This window comes from Ovis aries, chromosome 2, assembly GCF_016772045.2.
Source record: "Ovis aries strain OAR_USU_Benz2616 breed Rambouillet chromosome 2, ARS-UI_Ramb_v3.0, whole genome shotgun sequence".
Taxonomy (NCBI): domain Eukaryota; kingdom Metazoa; phylum Chordata; class Mammalia; order Artiodactyla; family Bovidae; genus Ovis; species Ovis aries.
In genome coordinates this window covers 53430646-53451945 of record NC_056055.1, presented here as the reverse complement: position 1 = coordinate 53451945, position 21300 = coordinate 53430646, and the positions used below count along the sequence as shown (strand labels likewise).

At 42.0% G+C, this 21300-nt stretch overlaps 1 long non-coding RNA gene across 1 annotated transcript; it reads right to left on the bottom strand.

Annotated features, from left to right (window-relative positions):
• Positions 1 to 1847: 1847 nt before the first annotated feature.
• LOC132659166 (uncharacterized) lies at positions 1848 to 20961 on the bottom strand. The gene is made up of 2 exons (XR_009599205.1): positions 20391 to 20961; positions 1848 to 7163 (listed from the first exon to the last, which is right to left on the bottom strand). It is a non-coding gene; the product is annotated as an uncharacterized LOC132659166 (long non-coding RNA).
• Positions 20962 to 21300: the final 339 nt, after the last annotated feature.

The window sequence follows — 21300 nt, the reverse complement described above, 5'->3', positions numbered from 1 at the left end:
ACCAAAAATATCCACAAAAATGGGAGAAAAATTAAGACCAGATAAGCAAAACTCAAAAATCCATTGCTAGCAAATCTTCTCTACAACAAATACTAGTGGAGTCTTTTAGGGTATATATATGTATATATGTGTGTGTGTGTGTGTGTGTGTGTGTGTGTGTATCCTATTATTAGGAGATCCTCAATTCAGTTCAGTTGCTCAGTTGTGTCCAACTCCTTGCGACCCCATGAATCGCAGCACGCCAGGCCTCCCTGTCCATCACCAACTCCCAGAGTTCACCCAAACTCATGTCCATCGAGTTGGTGATGCCATCCAGCCATCTCATCCTCTGTCGTCCCCTTCTCCTCCTGCCCCCAATCCCTCCCAGCATCAGGGTCTTTTCCAATAAGTCAACTCTTCGCATGAGGTGGCCAAAGTATTGGAGTTTCAGCTTCAGCATTGGAAGGACTGCCTTCCAATGAACACCCAGGACAGATCCTTTAGGATGGACTGGTAGGAGATCCTAGACTCCTACTAATATGATCCTGATCCTAGATTTTATATATATATATAAATATGATGCATATATATATAAATATGATGCATATATATATATATATATATATATGATGCATGCAAGCAAGCGCAAGCTAAGTCACTTCAGTCATGTCCAACTCTTTGTGATCCTATGGACTGGAGCCTACCATGCTCCTTCATCCATGGGATTCTCCAGGCAAGAGTACTGGAGTGGGTTGCCATGCCTTCCTCTAGGGGATCTTCCCAACCCAAAGACTGAACACACGTCCCTTATGTCTCCCACATTGGCAGGCAGGTTCTTTACCACTAGTACCATCTGGGAAACACAAAGGAAGATCCCCTAGAGGAGGACATGGCAACCTAGTCCATTTATTCAACAACTCATTCCTGCCTAGAAAATCCCATGGCCAGAGGAGCTTGGCAGGCTCCTATCCATGGGGTCACAAAAAGTTGGACATGACTGAAGCAACTTAGCACACACACATATGCAATATATATATATATATATATATATATATATATACACACACACATATATATATATACATACATATATATATAAAGAGAGAGACAGACAGACAGAGACAGAGATAGACAGAGAGACAGAGACAGAGAGTCAACATAAGAAAATCAATCAATGTAAAACATCATATTGATAAAACACACAGGGAAAAAAAACACATGATCATCTCAGATGAATTTTTATGCCAGAAACTCAGAAATAAGGAGTAGCAGGAAAATTCCCCAACATGACAATGAATATTAAAAAAAAAAAATCTCAGTCGTGTCCAAGCATTAAAATAACCCATAAGCTTATGGGTTATTTTAAAAAACCCATAGCTAGGGACTTCCCTGATGGTCCAGTGGTGAGAACTTCACATTTCCAATGCAGGGGGTGCAAATTTGATCCTTGGTAAGGGAAGTAAGATCCCACATGCTGCACAGTACTGCCAAAATAATAAATAAATATAAAATAATATTTTAAAACTCACAGCTAGCATCATACTCTGTAGTGAAAGACTGAAAGCATTTCCCCTATGATCAGGAACAAAACAAAGATGTTCACTTTCACAACTGTCATTCAACATTACACTGGAAGTTCACCCTGATAAGAAAAAGAAATAGAAGTCATTCAAATTGAAAAGGAAAGGTGAAACTATTTTCCCTTCACAGATGACATGATCTTATGCATAGAAGATCTCAAAGAATCCACAAGAAAGCTAGTAGAGCTGTAAATGAATGCAGGAAAGTTGTAGGGTACAAGATTAACACCAAAAAATCAATTGTGTTTCTCTATACATCACAAATAAATATTTTCTCCAAAAAGGAAATTAGCAAGCAATTCCATTTTTAATAGCATATACAGTATCAAATACTTAGGAATAAATCTAACCAAGGAGGTTAATAAAGTATTTGTTGAAAACTACACAACAATGGCTGAAAGAAATTAAAGAACTATATAAACAATCCTGTGTCCATGGATCAGAAGACTTTAATATTGTTAAGATGTCAGTATTGCCCAAAGTGATCTACAGATTCAGCATATCTCTATTAAAATTCCAACTACCTTTCTCATAGAAATGGAAAGACCATTCTTAAAATCATATGGATTTTTGAAGAGTCTCAAATAGCCAAAACAGTCTTGAAAAAGAAGAACGAAGTTGGAGAACTCACACTTCTTGATTTTAAAACTTATCACAAAACTATTGTAATTAAAAGAGTATAGAGCTTCTCTGGTGAAAAAGAGAAAGTGTTAGTTGCTCCGTCATGACCAACTCTTTGCATTCCCATTGACTATAGCCTGCCAGGCTCCTCTGTTCATGGAATTATCCAGACAAGAATACTGGGATGAGTAGCCATTCCCTTCTCCAGGGGATCTTCTCCACCCAGGGCTCAAACCCAGGTTTCCTGCATTGCAGGCAGATTCTTCACCATCTGATTCTCAAATAACCAAAACAATCTTGAAAAAGAAGAATAAAGTTGGAGGACTCACAATTTCTGACTTCAAGACTTACCACAAAACTACATTAATTAAAATAGAATGGGGTTCCCAGGTGGCTCAGTGGTAAAGAATTTCCCTGCCAATGCAGGAGACACAGGTTTGATACCTGATCTGGGAATATCCCACATGTTGCAACTAAGCCCAAGTGTCATGACTATCAAGTCTGTGCTCTAGAGCTCAGGACCTGCAACTACTGACCCACAAGCTGCAACAACAGAAGTCACCGTGCTGCAATTAGAGAGTAGCCCTTGCTCTCGCAGCTAGAGAAAGCCTGAGCAGCCAAAAATAAACAGTAAAATAAATTTTTAAATAAATAAAATTTTAAAACCACAATGAGATACCACTTCTACCAAATAATAGGATGACTATAATAAAACTTAAAAAAAAGAAAATAAGAAATGTTTATAAGGATATGGAAAAATTGGAACCCTTGTGCATTACTGATGGGAATGTAATAGTGCAGCCACTGAGGAAAACAGTTTGGTAGTTTCTTAAAAAGTTAAAGGTGGGGACTTCCCTGGCGGTTCAGTGACTAAGACTCCATTCTCCCAATGCAGGGGGTCTCGGTTCGATCCCTGGCCAGGGAACTAGATCCCACATGCTGCAACTAAGACTCAGTGCAGTCAAATAAATAAATAAAAATAAATATTTTTAAAAAGTTAAAGTTGGAACTACCATACGACACAGCAATTTTATTCCTAGGTATATATCCAAAAGAATTAAAAGCAGGAACTTGAACATATATTTGTACACCAAAGTTCATAGCAGCATTATTCACAATAGCCAAAAGTTGCAAACAACCCAAGTGTTCATCAGCAGATGAATGAATAAACAAAATATAGTATATATACACACAATGGAATATAAGTCAACCAAAAGAAAAATGAAAATTTTCATATATGCTATAACATGGGTGAATCCTTAAAACATGTGAAATTAACTAGACACAGAAGGGCAAATATTATATGAATCTACTTATAAGAGGTACCTAGAGTAGGCAAATTCACAGGGATAGAAAGTAGAATAAAAGCTACGAGAAGCTAGGGTTCTAAGAGGGCTAAGAGAGTTATTATTTAATGGGTACATAGTTTATATTGAGGAAGATGAAAAAGTTTTAGGAGTAGATGGTAGTGATCATTATACAGCACTGTGAGTGTATCTAATTCCTGAATCTGAATTGTACACTTACAAATGGTTAAAATGAGAAATACCATGTTATGTGTATTTTATTATAATAAAAACAATGAAGTCTACATCTAAAACTAATACAATGTTGGACTTCCCTGGTGGTCCAGTGGTTAAGACTCTGCACTCCCAATGTAGCAAGCACAGGTTTGATCCCTGGTTGGTGAACACTACACAGAACAGCGAAATAAATAAACTAGTACAATATTATGTGTCAATTATATCTCGATAAAAATTAACTAATTGACTTAAAAGAAACAACAACATTAAACATCAAACAACAATGGATCAAAGACCTAAATGTAAGAATTAAAACCATAAAACTCTTAGAAAAACTCACAGGAGTAAATCTTCATAATTTTGGATTTGGCAATGGATTCTTAGATATGACAACAAATTTTTGAGCAATCAAAGGAAAAATAGAAAAGTCGGACTTCAACAAAATTAAAAACTTTTGTGCTTCCAAGGACACTATCAAGAGAGGGAACAGATAACTCATAGAATGGGATAACGTATTTGCAAATCATATATTTATAAGGGTTTAGTATTCAGAATACATAACATGCTCTTAAATTAACAACAAAAAGGCAATCTACCCAATTTTAAAATAGACAAAAGACTTGAATAGAAATTTTGCCAACCTATAACATATTTATGTAGCCAACAAACACATGAGAAGTGTCAACATCATTGGTCAAGAGGAAACTCTTGTACGTTGCTGGGAAACGCAAATGTTTTGGTGGAATATTATTCAGCCATAAAAAAGAAATGAAGTAGTAGTACATGCTACAACAAGGATTAATTTTCAAAATCTTATGTTATGTCAAAGAAGCTAGACACAAAATTTCAGTTATATATTCCACTTATGTGAAATATGTAGGACAGGCACATCCAGAGAGATTGAAAGTATATTAGTGATTGCCAGGGGCTGGGAGAAGGGAGGAATGAGCGGTATGTCAATGGTATAACTCTTGTTGAGATGAAGAATTTGTTTTGGAATTAGTGGTGGTGATTGCACAACCTCGAGAATATTAAAAAAAAAAAAACTATGACTTGTACACTCCTTAGGATGACTTCTATGCTATGGGAACGATATCTCGATTTTTAGAAATAATATTTTAAAAAATGAATAAGAGAGAGTCATGTGTAAGAGGTTAATATCCTGAGTCAGGAGTCAGGTGAGGTAAAATAGTCCAGACACAAAGTCTAGCTAGAAAATAGGACCTGAGTGTGCTCTGAAGGAAGAGGAGAAAAGGCAAATGTTAGAGGTGGAAGATAATCCAGTAAGAAAGTAGGAATCAGTGGCAAAAAGTTCTGGTGGCCAAAAGGTGGTGAGAGTAATGAAAAGAGCCAAAAGGTGGTGAGAGTAATGAAAAGAGAGTCTCGATCTTGAGAGTTTGAGGGGAAATAGGGTCTAGTAGCAGAGATCCTGGAACAAAGATAAAAGTTAGGGGTGGAGTGAAAGAACATGAAGTGGATAAAAAGGCAAGGAGGGTACCCAGTGGCCTGGAGATAAAGTTTCAGAGGATGAGAAAAATCGATCGGCAAAAATATGGGGCAAATGTCAGAGTGACTTCTAATGACAGAAAGAAGGCCACTGATGTGAATTATAAGGGTGATGTAGGCCTGAGGTGATATAGCCCAACATCGCAGTTGTAGCCCTTCCTTAAAGGAAGGGAGACAATGAACTAAGATGGGTACAGTGTGGGAAGATGGGTTTCTGTAGGTCCTCAGGCTGACGGAGGGAGAGGGGCTCTTAATTGGTTTTCAAAAGGGTCTGGTGAGAGAGGGGATGCCGCAGAAGGGGAGAGAAGCTGGCTCAGGCAGAGAACCAGGGGATATAGCCAAAGGGACACAGAAGACACAACAGCTTCCCAACCTACTTAAGCATCAGAAGATCAGCTTCCATGGTCACCCTATCATGATCCTCTCAGCAGGGATTTTGCTACAAACTGCTCTCATCAAGTTTTCCCAGATGGCTGCAGAAGACAGGATGCACAAACTGAATGGGGATTTATTCCTCAAGGAAGGGTTTCTCTCACATTCCCTTCCCTATAGGATTACCTTCTCATGTCAACCCCGGATGCATGGGGGCCCTGCAACCACAAAAGACCATGCTAGGAAGAAGGGAACAGAAGAGATTCATCAATACCTGCTTTCCCAAAGAGCAAGCAGGTCTCATGCCACATGCACACTTTATGGCAAATTCTCCTAGGTAACCAGGAGACTTGGTCAAATGTAGTGAAGGTAGAAGCAAAGGATCTTATAGGAGGCTCAGCAAAACTGTTCTCTGGGGGAGGCTCTTGGGAGACTAGACTCCAAGAGCCCCAAGCATTAGTACACAAGGTCAAAGAGTGACAACAGTAGACAGGCTCAAGTATGGAAGAGTGTTTTGTACTTTATCCCATCCTCATAACCACACTGTGAGGGATGAAGATAAAGTGTAACTCAAGGAGGAATCTGAGCCTTCAGTTCAGTTCAGCCGCTCAGTTGTGTCCGACTCTTTGCGACCCCATGAATTGCAGCACGCCAGGCCTCCCTGTTCATCACCAACACCCGGAGTTCACTCAAATTCATGTCCATCGAGTTGGTGATGCCATCCAGCCATCTCATCCTCTGTCGTCCCCTTCTCCTCCTGCCCCCAATCCCTCCCAGCATCAGGGTCTTCTCCAGTGAGTCAACTCTTTGCATGAGGTGGCTAAAGTACTGGAGTTCCCAGCTTCAGCATCAGTCCATCCAATGAACACCCAGGACTAATCTCCTTTAGAATGGACTGGTTGGATCTCCTTGCAGTCCAAGGGACTCTCAAGAGTCTTCTCCAACACCACAGTTCAAAAGCATCAATTCTTCAGTGCTCAGCTTTCTTCAGAGTCCAACTCTCACATCCATACATGACCACTGGAATAACAACACCCTTGACTAGATGGACATTTGTTGGCAAAGTAGTATCTCTACTTTTCAATATGCTATCTAGGTTGGTCATAACTTTCCTTCCAAAGAGTAAGCATCTTTTAATTTCATGGCTGCAATCACCATCTGCAGTGATTTTGGAGCCCCCAAAAATAAAGTCTGACTCTGAGCCTTAGGAAAGTTAAAACAGTTTGTCCCAAATCAGGACCCAAAAGGCCTGCCTATAGATATCCATTCCACTGTGTCTCACACTGCCACCTGGTGGACAAGACCCACTGGCCAGCTCCACCATTCTTCCACTTTCAGGACGGACCTAGAAGGGAACCAACCAAGTGTGCTTGGTTCTAACTCCTTCCCATGACTCTCTCTGAGGAGAGCTTGTTTTCTAAACGGCTTGAGCTCTAGCAGGTGACATCCTTAGAGACTGTGGATGTGGACCTGGGTCATGAAAAGGAGAGATTAAGGTTAACCCTTGAGTGCTATGGACTGAACAGTCAGAACCTTACCTACCAAATGTTCCCTCCTTGCTCCTCTTCCTTTTGGACTGATGCTGAAAAACAAAAAGGAATGAGGAGCTTGGACTCAATTCTTATTCTCCTCTCTCTAGGCAAGTTGCAGACATTTATTATATATGAACCATATGATTTTCTACATTGAATTAGTGAAATTCTGAGTTCTTATCCAGAAATCATTTTTTTAATGATTAAAGTATTTTCTATTGTTTTTTCCTTTGAAAAATCTCAAACAAATGTTTTTTGTATGTGATCCTCAGTTGATTTTTTAGTTAGTAGTCCTTAATGATGGAGAAGGAAATGACAACTCACTCCAGTATTCTTGCCTGGAAAATTCCATGGACAGAGCAGCCTGGTGAGCTACAGTCCATGGGGTCACAAAGACTGCCACGACTGAACACATCACTACAATCCTTAATGAAAAGGGTAAATAATCTCAGATCAACAAGGGCATGAATGTTTCCATTCGATAGGATTTTACCCCCTGATAGAGCTTAGTCTCTAGCATCTCAGCACTGCTCTCCAGATCAGCTCAATCACAAAGGAAACATGTGAACCAGAGATATCTGAGAAGGTGTGTGATGAATGAGTGTTGAAAGACTATTCTCCTATAAGTATCCTGAACTATCTTCATAATTTAATCCTGTGTTATCACATATAGTAGCTGCTAGCCGCAATGGCTGAAGCACTTTGAAATGTGGCTAGTCTGAACTAAGATGTGCTGTAAGTGTAAAATATACACTGGATTTTAAATACAGCACCAAATAAGGATGAAAGATGTCTCAGTAATAATTTTTTATTATTGCTTGCATGTTGAAATAACTGTTGAAAGGAAATTTCTGATCAAATTTACTTTTTTTTTTTTTGCAGGTTTTTTGATGTGGACCATTTTTTAAAGTCTATTGAATTTGTTACAATATTGCTTCTGTTTTATGTTTTGTTTTTTCGGCCCTGAGGCCCGACATGGGAAATTAGATCTCCCACCAGGGATTGAATTTGCACCCCTTGCACTCGAAGGTAAAGTCTTAACCGCTGGAACACCTGGGAAGTCCCTCAAATTTGCTCTTAATGCCTCTTAATATTTGCTCAAGTGTCTCTTAATATTGTCAATTGAAAATTTTGTATGTGACCACCAGCTTTTTCATTTTTCTCTGCTGTACAGCATTTTTTAATGCTTATTACTCAGAAACACTCTTTCACAACAGACCTTTGCAGCACTGGTGATGACCCTCATTGAACCTTGGGTCGCACTATGTAGTCAACCGTTAGGATTCATTTAAAAGTGAATTTCCTCTACACAATATAAAGGAAATCATTTATCAAAGGCAATTTCAGTGCACATATTACACACAATATTATGGGGACAATAATGGCATAATAACTATTAACATGTCAAAGAATACACAAATAATTGTGTTTGTTGTTAAAAACTTGAGATTTCTATATAAATACTTCAAAATATTTATGAAAAATAGATCACGTCCTGTAAAAAAGAAAAAAAAGATGTGAACAATGGAAAAAATAGCCAAAAGAACATATAGTTGTTACCTCGGATAAGCAAAGCTTGAGGTAGAAGAAGGTGGGGGGAAAAAAGAATCTCCCCCCACCCCCCGCCACCTTGGCCACTCTGCTTGGCTTGTGGGATTTTAGATACCCAACCAGGGACTGAAATGAAAGCCCAGCAATGAAAGCATCAAGTCATAACCACTGGACCACCAGGGAATTCCCAAGCCTGCTTTTTGTTAAAAGAAATTACTACCTGACTTTTGAAACAATATGCATACATTACTTTCATTTAAAAAAACAACTAATTTTAAATCCAGGAATCAAACCCAGGTCTCCTGCACTGCAGGCAGATTCTTCACCATCTGAGCCACAAGAACACAGATACTAGTTCAGTTCAGTAGCTCAGTCATGTCTGACTCTTTGCGACCCCATGAATTGCAGCACGCCAGGCCTTCCTGACCATCACCAACTCCCAGAGTTCACTTAAACTCACATCCATCGAGTCAGTGATGCCATCCAGCCATCTCATCCTCTGTCATCCCCTTCTCCTGCCCTCAATCCCTCCCAGCTTCAGAGTCTTTTCCAATGAGTCAACTGTTCTCATGAGGTGGCCAAGGTAATGGAGTTTCAGCTTTAGCATCATTCCTTCCAAAGAACACCCAGGACTGATCTCCTTTAGAATGGACTGGTTGGATCTCCTTGCAGTCCAAGGGACTCTGAAGAGTCTTCTCCAACACCACAGTACAAAAGCATCAATTCTTCGGCACTCAGGTTTCTTCATAGTCCAACTCTCACATTCATACATGACCACTTGGAAAAACCATAGCCTTGACTAGACGGACCTTTGTTGGCAAAGTAATGTCTCTGCTTTTGAATATGCTATCTAGGTTGGTCAGAACTTTTCTTCCAAAGAGTAAGCGTCTTTTAATTTCATGGCTGCAGTCACCATCTGCAGTGATTTTGGAGCCCCCCAAAATAAAGTCTGACACTGTTTCTACTGTTTTCCCATCTATTTCCCATGAAGTGATGGGACCGGATGCCATGATCTTTGTTTTCTGAATGTTGAGCTTTAAGCCAACTTTTTCACTTTTCTCTTTCACTTTCATCAAGAGACTTTTTCGTGCCTTCTTCACTTTCTGCCATAAGGGTGGTGTCATCTGCATATCTGAGGTTATTGATATTTCTCCCAGCAATCTGGATTCCATCTTGTGCTTCTTCCAGCCCAGTGTTTCTCATGATGTACTCTGCATATAAGTTAAATAAGCAGGGTGACAATATACAGCCTTGACGTACTCCTTTTCCTATTTGGAACCAGTCTGTTGTTCCATGTCCAGTTCTAACTGTTGCTTCCTGACCTGCATATAGGTTTCTCAAGAGGCAGGTCAGGTGATTTGGTATTCCCATCTCTTGAATAATTTTCCACAGTTTATTGTGATCCACACAGTCAAAGGCTTTGGCATAGTCAATAAAGCAGAAACAGATGTATTTCTGGAACTCTCTTGCTTTTTTCATGATCCAGCGGATATTGACAGTTTGATCTGTGGTTCCTCTGCCTTTTCTAAAACCAGCTTGAACATCTGGAAGTTCATGGTTCACGTATTGCTGAAGCCTGGCTTGGAAGGTTGCCCTAAAAACATGCCCAACCCACAAATCTAAAGCTTTGTTGATTATCAGTCCAAAAGAAGAATAGTGTTCAGAACTGACAAAGTATGGGGAGCTGAATCTGAGGACTGCACATAAAACCAGGCAATCAAAAGGGCTATATATTGAACATGTGAACAAATCTGCCTGTCGGAAACCAGAGCCAATTTTAAAAAACCAATCTGTCTCTGGTGACACTAAGCATGTGAAACCAAGCAGGACCCTATGTGGCTCCTGGGCAAGGAAGTTTTTCTGTTTCCCATTTCCTGTTTGTAGGAAATAGGCTTCAGCCTCCTTGACCTCTCCTGAGTTCCAAAGGGCAGGTTCAAACAGTTGCTAATCAGGGAAGGGAAGGGATGCAGAGAACAGGGAGGAGCAGTGAAGAAACAATAGTGCAGCCTCCAGACAGGATCCAGGTTTTGCCTCAAGGGATACACATATAACTGTTTTTGAGCTCTTCTGCAAAACTAATGACATGTGTGTGCTCAGTCATGTCCAACTCTTTTCGACCCCATGGTCTGTAGCCTGCAAGGCTCTTCTGTCCATGGGATGTTCCAGGCAAGAATACTGGAGTGGGTTGCCATTTCCTACTCCAGGGGATCTTCCCAATCCAGGGATTGAACCTGCATTTCCTGTGTCTCTTGCATTGGCAGGCGGATTCTTCACCACTGCTCCACCTGTGGAAGATGATAACTACCAGATGAAGCATTTTCATTCCAGAGAAGTCAGTTTGATAACCTTCAGAATCCCAGAAGCTCATCAGGAGAACACCAAAAACCAGATTAAGGAATGCAGGTCCTGCACACACCCTGATCCTTTTCAACAACCCACCCTTGATCATTGCATAAAGTTCAGTTCAGTTCAGTCCCTCAGTCCTGTCTGACACTTTGTGACCCTGTGGACTGCAGCATGCCAGGCTTTCCTGCTGGGGTACAGCCCCACTGGATCCAGGGAATTCGAAGCAGGGATGGAGTCAGCAAAGAAAAACTTATGTATTTAGAAATATCACTTCCCTGATGGTGCAACGTTAAAGCGTCTGCCTGTAATGTGGGAGACCTGGGTATTTAGAGATATAGAGAGATTAGGAAAGAATAGTGTAGTAGGAAAATTAGGGGAGAAAAGAGGCTGAATAACTTGGTTTACGTGGAAAACCAATGAAGTTCCAAGACAGGTAACTTGCACCGTCTACATAGGCCACCGGGGCCCGCTTGAATAGCAGAGGGTGCCCCGCCTTGGGCTCCCTCTCGCGGGGGTCTTAGAAGCCAGGGCAAATAAGTAGACTCGGTGAGCCTCCACGTTCCAAGCGATCAGCCTGAAAAGGAGAGGGAGGGAGAGGGAGAAAGAGAGAGAGAGAGTCGACACTGGGGAGGCCAAGCTTGTGCAAAACCCCCATAACTTTATTTTTAAAAGGTGTTTATATACCCTAACTATTACATAATGGAAGATACAGAGTCATGCAGGGGCAGCACTCCTGACCCTTTCTGTATATCTTTTTGTATACACAAGGTCTCAGGTGATTTACATTATCTTCTGGCCAAGAGGCCCGTTAACACTTTATGGCTCTCTTCCTTAATGAATGTTAATCTCATTTCCCATGAAGTGTTTTTCTTTAATCTGCATCACCCTTAGAGCACTAAAGTTACATCCCTATAGAACAATGGTGCGATCAGTTATAACAAAGAAGGTACTTAACTCAAAGATCTATGTTGCTACTTGTTCTTTTTCTATATACCAACTATATCAACTAATAAAAGATCGGCAAAATTATAGAATACTGAAAGAGGAACTCCCCAGGTCAGTGGGTGCCCAATATGCTACTGGAGATCAGTGGAGAAATAACTCCGGAAAGAATGAAGGGATGGAGCCAAAGCAAAAACAATACCCAGTTGTGGGTGTGACTGGTGATAGAAGCAAGATCCGATGCTGTAAAGAGCAATATTGCATAGGAAACTGGAATGTCAGGTCCATGAATCAAGGCAAATTGGAAGTGGTCAAACAAGAGATGGCAAGGGTGAACATTGACATTCTAGGAATCAGCAAACTAAAATGGACTGGAATGGGTGAATTTAACTCAGATGACCATTATATCTACTACTGCAGGAAGGAATCCCTCAGAAGAAATGGAGTAGCCATCATGGTCAACAAAAGAGTCCAAAATGCAGTACTTGGATGCAATCTCAAAAATGACAGAATGATCTCTGTTCTTCTCCAAGGCAAACCATTCAATATCACAGTTATCCAAGTCTATGCCCCAACCAGTAACGCTGAAGAAGCTGAAGTTGAACGGTTTTATGAAGACCTACAAGACCTTTTAGAACTAACACCCAAAAAGATGTCCTTTTCATTACAGGGGACTGGAATGCAAAAGTAGGAAGTTAAGAAACACCTGGAGTAACAGGCAAATTTGGCTTTGGAATGCAGAATGAAGCAGGGCAAAGACTAATAGAGTTTTGCCAACAAAATGCACTGGTCATAACAAACACCCTCTTCCAACAACACAAGAGAAGACTCTACACATGGACATCACCAGATGGTCAACACCAAAATCAGATTGATTACATTCTCTGCAGCCAAAGATGGAGAAGCTCTATACAGTCAACAAAAACAAGACTAGGAGCTGACTGTGGCTCAGATCATGAACTCCTTATTGCCAAATTCAGACTTAAATTGAAGAAAGTAGGGAAAACCGCTAGACCATTCAGGTATGACCTAAATCAAATCCCTTATGATTATACAGTGGAAGTGAGAAATAGATTTAAGGGCCTAGATCTGATAGATAGAGTGCCTGATGAACTGTGGAATGAGGTTCGTGACATTGTACAGGAGACAGGGATCAAGACCATCCCCATGGAAAAGAAATGCAAAAAGCAAAATGGCTATCTGGGGAGGCCTTACAAATAGCTGTGAAAGAAGAGAGGCGAAAAGCAAAGGAGAAAAGGAAAGATATAAGCATCTGAATGCAGAGTTCCAAAGACTAGCAAGACGAGCTAAGAAAGCCTTCTTCAGCGATCAATGCAAAGAAATAGAGGAAAAGAACAGAATGGGAAAGACTAGAGATCTCTTCAAGAAAATTAAGAGATACCAAGGGAACATTTCATGCAAAGATGGGCTCGATAAATGACAGAAATGGCATGGAACTAACAGAAGCAGAAGATATTAAGAAGAGGTGGCAAGAATACACGAAGAACTGTACAAAAAAGATCTTCACACCCAGATAATCATGATGATGTGATCACTCATCTAGAGTCAGACTTGGATCTTGGAAAGTGAAGTCAACTGGGCCTTAGAAAGCATCACTACGAACAAAGCTAACAGAGGTGATGGAATTCCAGTTGAGCTGTTTCAAATCCTGAAAGATGATGCTGTGAAAGTGCTGCACTCAATATGCCAGTAAATTTGGAAAACTCAGCAGTGGCCACAGGACTGGAAAAGGTCAGTTTTCATTCCAATTCTAAAGAAAGGCAATGCCAAAGAATGCTCAAACTACTGCACAATTGCACTCATCTCACATGCTAGTAAAATAATGCTCAAAATTCTCCAAGCCAGGCTTCAGCAATATGTGAACTGTGAACTTCCAGATGTTCAAGCTGGTTTTAGAAAGGCAGAGGAAACAGAGATCAAATTGCCAACATCCACTGGACCATCAAAAAAGCAAGAAAGTTCCAGAAAAACATCTATTTCTGCTTTATTGACTATGCCAAAGCCTTTGACTGTGTGGATCACAACAAACTGTGAAAAAATTATTCAAGAGATGGGAATACCAGACCACTGGACCTGCCTCTTGAGAAATCTGTATGCACGTCAGGAAGCAAAAGTTAGAACTGGACATGGAACAACAGACTGGTTCCAAATAGGAAAAGGAGCACGTCAAGGCTGTATATTGTTACCCTGCTTATTTAACTTTTATGCAGAGTACATCATGAGAAACACTGGACTGGAAGAAACACAAGCTGGAATCAAGATTGCTGGGAGAAATATCAATAACCTCAGATATGCAGATGACACCACGCTTATGGCAGAAAGTGAAGAGGAACTAAAAGCCTCTTGATGAAAGTGAAAGAGGAGAGTGAAAAAGTTGGCTTAAGGCTCAACATTCAGAAAATGAAGATCATGGCATCCGGTCCCATCACTTCATGGGAAATAGACGGGAAACAGTGGAAACAGTGTCAGACTTTATTTTGGGGGCTCCAAAATCACTGCAGATGGTGACTGCAGCCATGAAATTAAAAGACACTTACTCCTTGGAAGAAAAGTTCTGACCAACCTAGATAGTATATTCAAAAGCAGAGACATTACTTTGCCGACTAACGTCCGTCTAGTCAAGGCTATGGTTTTTCCAGTGGTCGTGTATGGATGTGAGAGTTGGACTGTACTGAGCACCAAAGAATTGATGCTTTTGAACTGTGGTGTTGGAAAAGACTCTTGAGAGTCCCTTGGACTGCAAGGAGACCCAACCAGTCCATTCTGAAGGAGATCAACCCTGGGATTTCTTTGGAAGGAATGATGCTAAAGCTGAAACTCCAGTACTTTGGCCACCTCATGAGAAGAGTTGACTCATTGGAAAAGACTCTGAAGCTGGGAGGGATTGGGGGCAGGAGGAGAAGGGGACGACCGAGGATGAGATGGCTGGATGGCATCACAGACTGGATGGACGTGAGTCTGAGTGAACTCCGGGAGATGGTGATGAACAGGGAGGCCTGGCGTGCTGCAATTCATGGGGTCACAAAGAGTCGGACACGACTGAGCGACTGAACTGAATGAACTGAACTGACAAAAGTATTGGCTCAACAAAGGAAACCCTTAATCAGTCCTATTCTAATGATTTTGACTCCTCGGAAGTCCCTACATTTTAGGATGTTTTGAGCTTCCTGTGCCTCTCGCAGTCGGAACGCCACAATCACATGCGCTGCTGTAAGAGTCCTGTAGGCAGGCTAGAAAGCCATCAGAGGGGTTTTTGGATTGAAATACTTGTATTATGCCCAGGAGATTTATTATCTAAAAGCTCTAAATTAACTTTTTCCATAAAAAGGTTTTTGGGGGACAGCCCCCTGTTAATGTCAGAAAAATAGGCGAAAAGCATAACGCAGTATGGCAGGCAGACTCTGGTTTGGGGGAAGATGAACGAGCAGATTCAGTGAGGCTCCCTTAAGGCCGGACTTGCCTTTGTCTGTCGGACCCCTTAACCTCATGATCTTTGCCACGGGTGGGACTCCTCGTGCTGGCTCCCAGCACTTGCCTGTCCATCACCAACTGCAGGAGCTTGCTCAAACTCATGTCCATTGACTCAGTAATGACATCCAACCTTCTCAACCTTTGCCGACCCCTTCTCCTCCTGCCTTCAGTCTTTCCCAGCATCAGGGTCTTTTCAAATGAGTCAGTTCTTCGCATCAGGTGGCCAAAGTACTGCAGTTTCAGCTTTAGCATCAGTCCTTCCAATAAATATTCAGGACTGATTTTCTTTAGGGTGGACTGGTTTGATCTCCTTGCAGTCCAAGGGACTCATAAGAGTCTTCTCCAACACCACAGTGCATCAATTCTTCAGCATTCAGCTTTCTTTATGGTTCAACTCTCACATCCATACATGACTACTGAAAAAACCATAGCTTTGACTAGATGGACCTTGGTGGCAATGTAATGTCTCTGCTTTTTCACATACTCTCTAGTTTGGTCATAGCTTTTCTTCTAAGGAGCATCTTTTAATTTCATGGCTGCAGTCACCATCTGCAGCAATTTTGCAGCCCAGGAAAATAAAGTCTTTCACTGCTTCCATTGTTTCCCCATCTATTTGTCATGATCTAAGTTTTTTGAATGTTGAGTTTCAAGCCAGCTTTTTCACTCTTCTCTTTCACTTTCATCAAGAGGCTCTTCAGTTCCTCTTTGTGTTCTGTCATAAGGGTAGTGTCATCTGCATATCTGAAGTTATTGATATTTCTCCTGGAAATCTTTATTTCAGCTTGTGCTTCATCTAGCCCAGCATTTCGCACGATATAGTCTGCATATAAGATAAATAAACATGGTGACAATATACAGCCTTGATGTCCTCCTATCCCAATTTGGAACTAGTCCGTTGTTCCATGTCTGGTTCTAACTGTTGCTTCTTGACTTGTATACAAATTTCTCAGGAGGCAGGTCAGATGGCCTGGTATTCCCATATCTTTAATAATTTTCCATAGTTTGTTGTGATCCACACAAAAGACTTTGGCATAGTCAATAAAGCAGAAGTAGATGTTTTTCTGGAACTCTTTTGGAGTGGATGTTGGCAATTTGATCTCTGGTTCCTCTACCTTTTCTAAATCCAGCTTGAATATCTAGAAGTTCTTGGTTCACATGCTGTTGAAGCCTCACTTGGAGAATTTTGAGTATTACTTTGCTAGTGTGTGAGATGAGTGCCATTGTACAGTAGTTTGAACATTCTTTGGCATTGCCTTTCTTTGGGATTGAAATGAAAACTGATCTTTTCCAGTCCTTTGGCCACTGTTGAACACATGGCACTCAAATTTGCTGGCATATTGAGTGTAGCACTTTCACAGCATCATCTTTGAGGATTTGAAATAGCTCCACCGGAATGCCATCGCCTCCACTAGCTTTGTTCTTATTGATGCTTCCTAAGGCCCACTTGACTTCGCATTCCAGGATGTCTAGCTCTAGATGAGTGATCACACCATCATGGTTATCAGGGTCATTAAGATCTTTTTTGTATAGTTCTTCTGTGTCTTGCCACCTCTTCTTAATATCTTCTGCTTCTGTTAGATTCATACCGCTTCTGTACTTTATTGTGCCCATCTTTGCATGAAATGTTCCCTTGGTATCTTTAATTTTCTTGAAGAGATCTCTAGTCTCTTCCATTCTATTGTTTTTCTCTATTTCTTTGCGTTGATCACTAAGGAAGGCTCTCTTATGTCTCCTTGCTATTCTTTGAACTCTGCATTCAAATGGGTGTATCTTTCCTTTTTCTCCTTTGCCTTTAGCTTCTCTTCTTTCTTTTTTCAACTATTTGTAAGGCCTCCCCAGACAACCATTTTGCCTTTTTGCATTTCTTTTTCTTGGAGTGGTCTTGATCATTACCTCCTGCACAATGTCACGAATCTCTGTACACAGTTCTCCAGGCACTGTGTCTATCAGATCTAATCCCCTGAATCTATTTGTCATTTCTACTGTATAAGCATAAGGGATTTGATTTAGGTCATACCTGAATGATCTAGTGATTTTCCCTACTTTGTTCAATTTAAGTCTGAATTTGGCAATAAGGAGTTCAAGATCTGAGCCACTGTCAGCTCCTGGTCTTGTTTTTGTTGACTGTATAGAGCTTCTCCATCTTCAGTCACAAAGAATATAATCAACCTGATTTCGGTATTGACCATCTGGTGATGTCCATATATAGAGTCATCTCCTGTGTTGTTGGAAGACGGTATTTGCTATGACCAGTGCGTTCTCTTGGCAAACTCTGTTAGCCTTTGCCCTGCTTCATTTTGTACCATTGCATAAAACTCCTCACCATTTCCCCCTGTGTTAGGACATACAGGTTTTGTTTTTGCCATGAAAATATATGTATTTCAAAAATAAATAAAATTCACATTTTTAAAGACTTAGTCCTAACATCAACTCTTTATCATGTTAACATTAGCTGAATCAAATACCACAAAATAAACACCAAAGTTTTCTCCAAAAAATCATATTTACCCAACGTTTTACAATATATGGAAATGCTTATTCTACAGTTAGTTTTCAAACACAAAATTTGATCTGATATTGTATGTAAGAAATATGCAGAACTTCCCTCATGGTGCAGTGGATAAGATCCACCTGCCAATGCAGGGGACATGGGTTCAAACCCTGACTGGGGAAGATACCACACTCCTTGGAGCCCACAGGTGGTAACTACTAGAGCCCATGGTGTGCAAAAAAAGAAGCAACCACAATGAGCTCATGAACCTCAACTAGACTGTGGCCCCTGCTACTGCAACTAGAGAAAGCCATGTATCACGAAGACCCAACACAACCAAAAATAAGTGTCAACTACAAATTGACTGATCTTCCCTGTAGCTCAGATGATAAAGAATCTGCCTGCAATATAGGAGACCCAGGTTTGATCACTGGATCAGAAAGATCCTCTGGATAGGGGAATGGCAATTCACTCCAGTATTCTTGCCTGGAGAATCCCATGGACAGAGGAGACTGGCAGGGCACAGTCCATGGGGTCATAAAGAGTCAGACACAACTGAGTGACTAACACTACTACTACTACAAATTGGCACTTGCCAAGAGCATTTGCTAGTGACTAAACAACAGACTGGCTCCAAATAGGAAAAGAAGCATGTCAAGGCTGTATATTGTCACCCTGCTTATTTAACTTCTATGCAGAGTACATCATGAGAAACACTGGGCTGGAAGAAGCACAAGCTGGAATCCAGATTGCTGGGAGAAATATCAATAACCTCAGATATGCAGATGACACCACCCTTATGGCAGAAAGTGAAGAAGGAACTAAAAAGTCTCTTGATGAAAGTGAAAGAGGAGAGTGAAAAAGTTGGCTTAAAACTCAACATTCAGAAAACGAAGATCATGGTATCATGGTATCACTTCATGGGAAATAGATGGGGAAACAGTGGAAACAGTGTCAGACTTCATTTTGGCGGGCTCCAAAATCACTGCAGATGGTGACTGCAGCCATGAAATTAAAAGACGATTGCTTCTTGGAAGGAAAGTTCTGACCAACCTAGATAGCATATTTAAAAGCAGAGACATTACTTTGCCAACAAAGGTCCATCTAGTCAAGGCTATGGTTTTTCCAAGTGGTCATGTATGGATGTGAGAGTTGGACTGTGAAGGAGACTGAGCACTGAAGAATTGATGCTTTTGAACTGTGGTGTTGGAGAAGACTCTTGAGAGTCCCTTGGACTGCAAGGAGATCCAACCAGTTCATTCTGAAGGAGATCAGTTCTGGGTGTTCTTTGGAAGGAATGATGCTAAAGCTGAAACTCCAGTACTTTGGCCACCTCATGAGAAGAGTTGACTCATTGGAAAAGACTCTGAAGCTGGGAGGGATTGGGGGCAGGAGGAGAAGGGGATGACAGAGGATGAGATGGCTGGATGGCATCACCGACTGGATGGACGTGAATTTGAGTGAACTCCAGTAGTTGGTGATAGACAGGGAGGCCTGGAGTGCTGCAATTCATGGGGTCGCAAGTCGTACACAACTGAGCAACTGAACTGAGCCGAACTGAAACAACAACAAGGGCATTTGCCATCTACCTGTGCTGCTGCAGCTGCCAACCATCAATACCCCCTAAAGGGAATTCAGGGTGGAAAGTGAGGCACTCTGTGCTCCAGGGAAACTGATGGAATAGGTCTTTAGATAGTTAGGAACTTATTTCATGATCCCAATTCTTACATCTCTTCATATTTAGAAAAGTTCTAAATCCCTTCACAGTGAGTAGCAAAAAACCTTTTGTAAAGTAAGGACTTGATTACGTTAACTTTCCCTTCACCAAAATTTTATACACTGACCTTCCCCTACTGCCTCTTTGAATCAGTCTCTCAGAGATATCTGAGGTGCTGTATGCTACACTGCAGTTCTCATTTTACCCCAAATAATACTTAATTCACAGCTCTCATACCTTGTGTATCTTTTTAGTGGACATAAGTAAATAAATTCTTTTTTTTTTTTTTTTCAGTAACATTTCTGGGGACTTCCCTAGTGGTCCAGTGGTTGAGAGTTTGCCTTGCAATGCAGGGGATGTGGGTTTGAGCCCTGGTCAGTGAGCTAAGATTCCACAAGACTGGGAGCAACTAAGCCCTGCAGTCTGGAGCCACTCGGTGCCACAACTAAGATGTGAGATAGCCAAAATTTAAAAAATAACATTTCCTCCTATCTCTAGTAGGACATAGCTAGAGTGCCTATCAAATACAGGACCTGACACATAGAAGCCCCCCAAAAAAATGCAGCATGAGATTTGAAGGTAGTTGCTTCGGATTCCCCTCTAGAAGCCTGCGGGGCCAGCCCCTCAGGATGGGCTCTCACCTCTCCGCGCCCACACCAGTGTTAACGGCTGGGGCCCGCCCCGCCCTCTGCTCCCACTGCCCGCCGCGCCCGGGGCCTCCCCACTTCGTCCTCCCACCTGAAACAATCCTCCTGGACATGAGCTTCACCCTCCCGAAGACGCCAATCCCTCCCGGAGGGGCGGTTCCTTCAGGTTTCACAGTTCAGACCAGTCCTGACATTTTTGGAACACTGGGCCCCTCAGGTGCAGGGGAATAGAGCGTGTCGATCCCGCGGTGCTGCAACTGAAGCTGGGTTGCTGGCCCTTCACTAGACACATCCTTCTGGATGCGATGGGAAGGGGAAAGAGGAGGAGGAAGAGGAAAGAGGGGTCGGGGAAAGGGAGAGGGAAGGCAGAGGGAAAGGGAGAAAAACGAGTCGGGCAGTTTTAAGACGCCAAAGATACGGCCGCAAGTCGAAGATGGCGCGCTCCGCAGTGGGACCTGGGCGCAGCCGCCACACCCAGAGGCCTCGAGGATAGAGTCCTGCCCGGGATGGGCCCTGAGGCGTCCGAAAAGCCTTGCCGAATCTTGGCTGTGCACTCTGATCGCAAGTATGCTTACTTCAGCGTCCTGAGCTGTTGTCTGCTGGTGGCCTCCAAGAAGCCTGAGAGGACAGTCCTGAGGCGGCCCCCGCCCAGCCCCGCCTCCAGAGGGCCCCGCCCCGTCCCGAGCAGGCCCCGCCCATGAGCAGGCCCTCTCCGGAAATCTCGCCCTTTCATTCATTCACCCTTAGGGTACTGAGCTCCAACTGTGTAGTAAGCGCCTGAAAGTGAAAGTTGCTCAGTCGTGTCCGACTCTTTGCAACCCTCTGGATAGTAGTCCATGGAATTCTCCAGGCCAGAATACTAGAGTGGGTAGCCTTTGCCTTCTCCAGGGGATCTTCCAAACCCAGAGATCGAACCGAAGTCTCCGGCATTGCAGGCAGTTTTTTTACCGGCTGAGCCACAAGGGAAGCCCAAGCTAAGGGCCTGATGCTGAGGTTAAAAC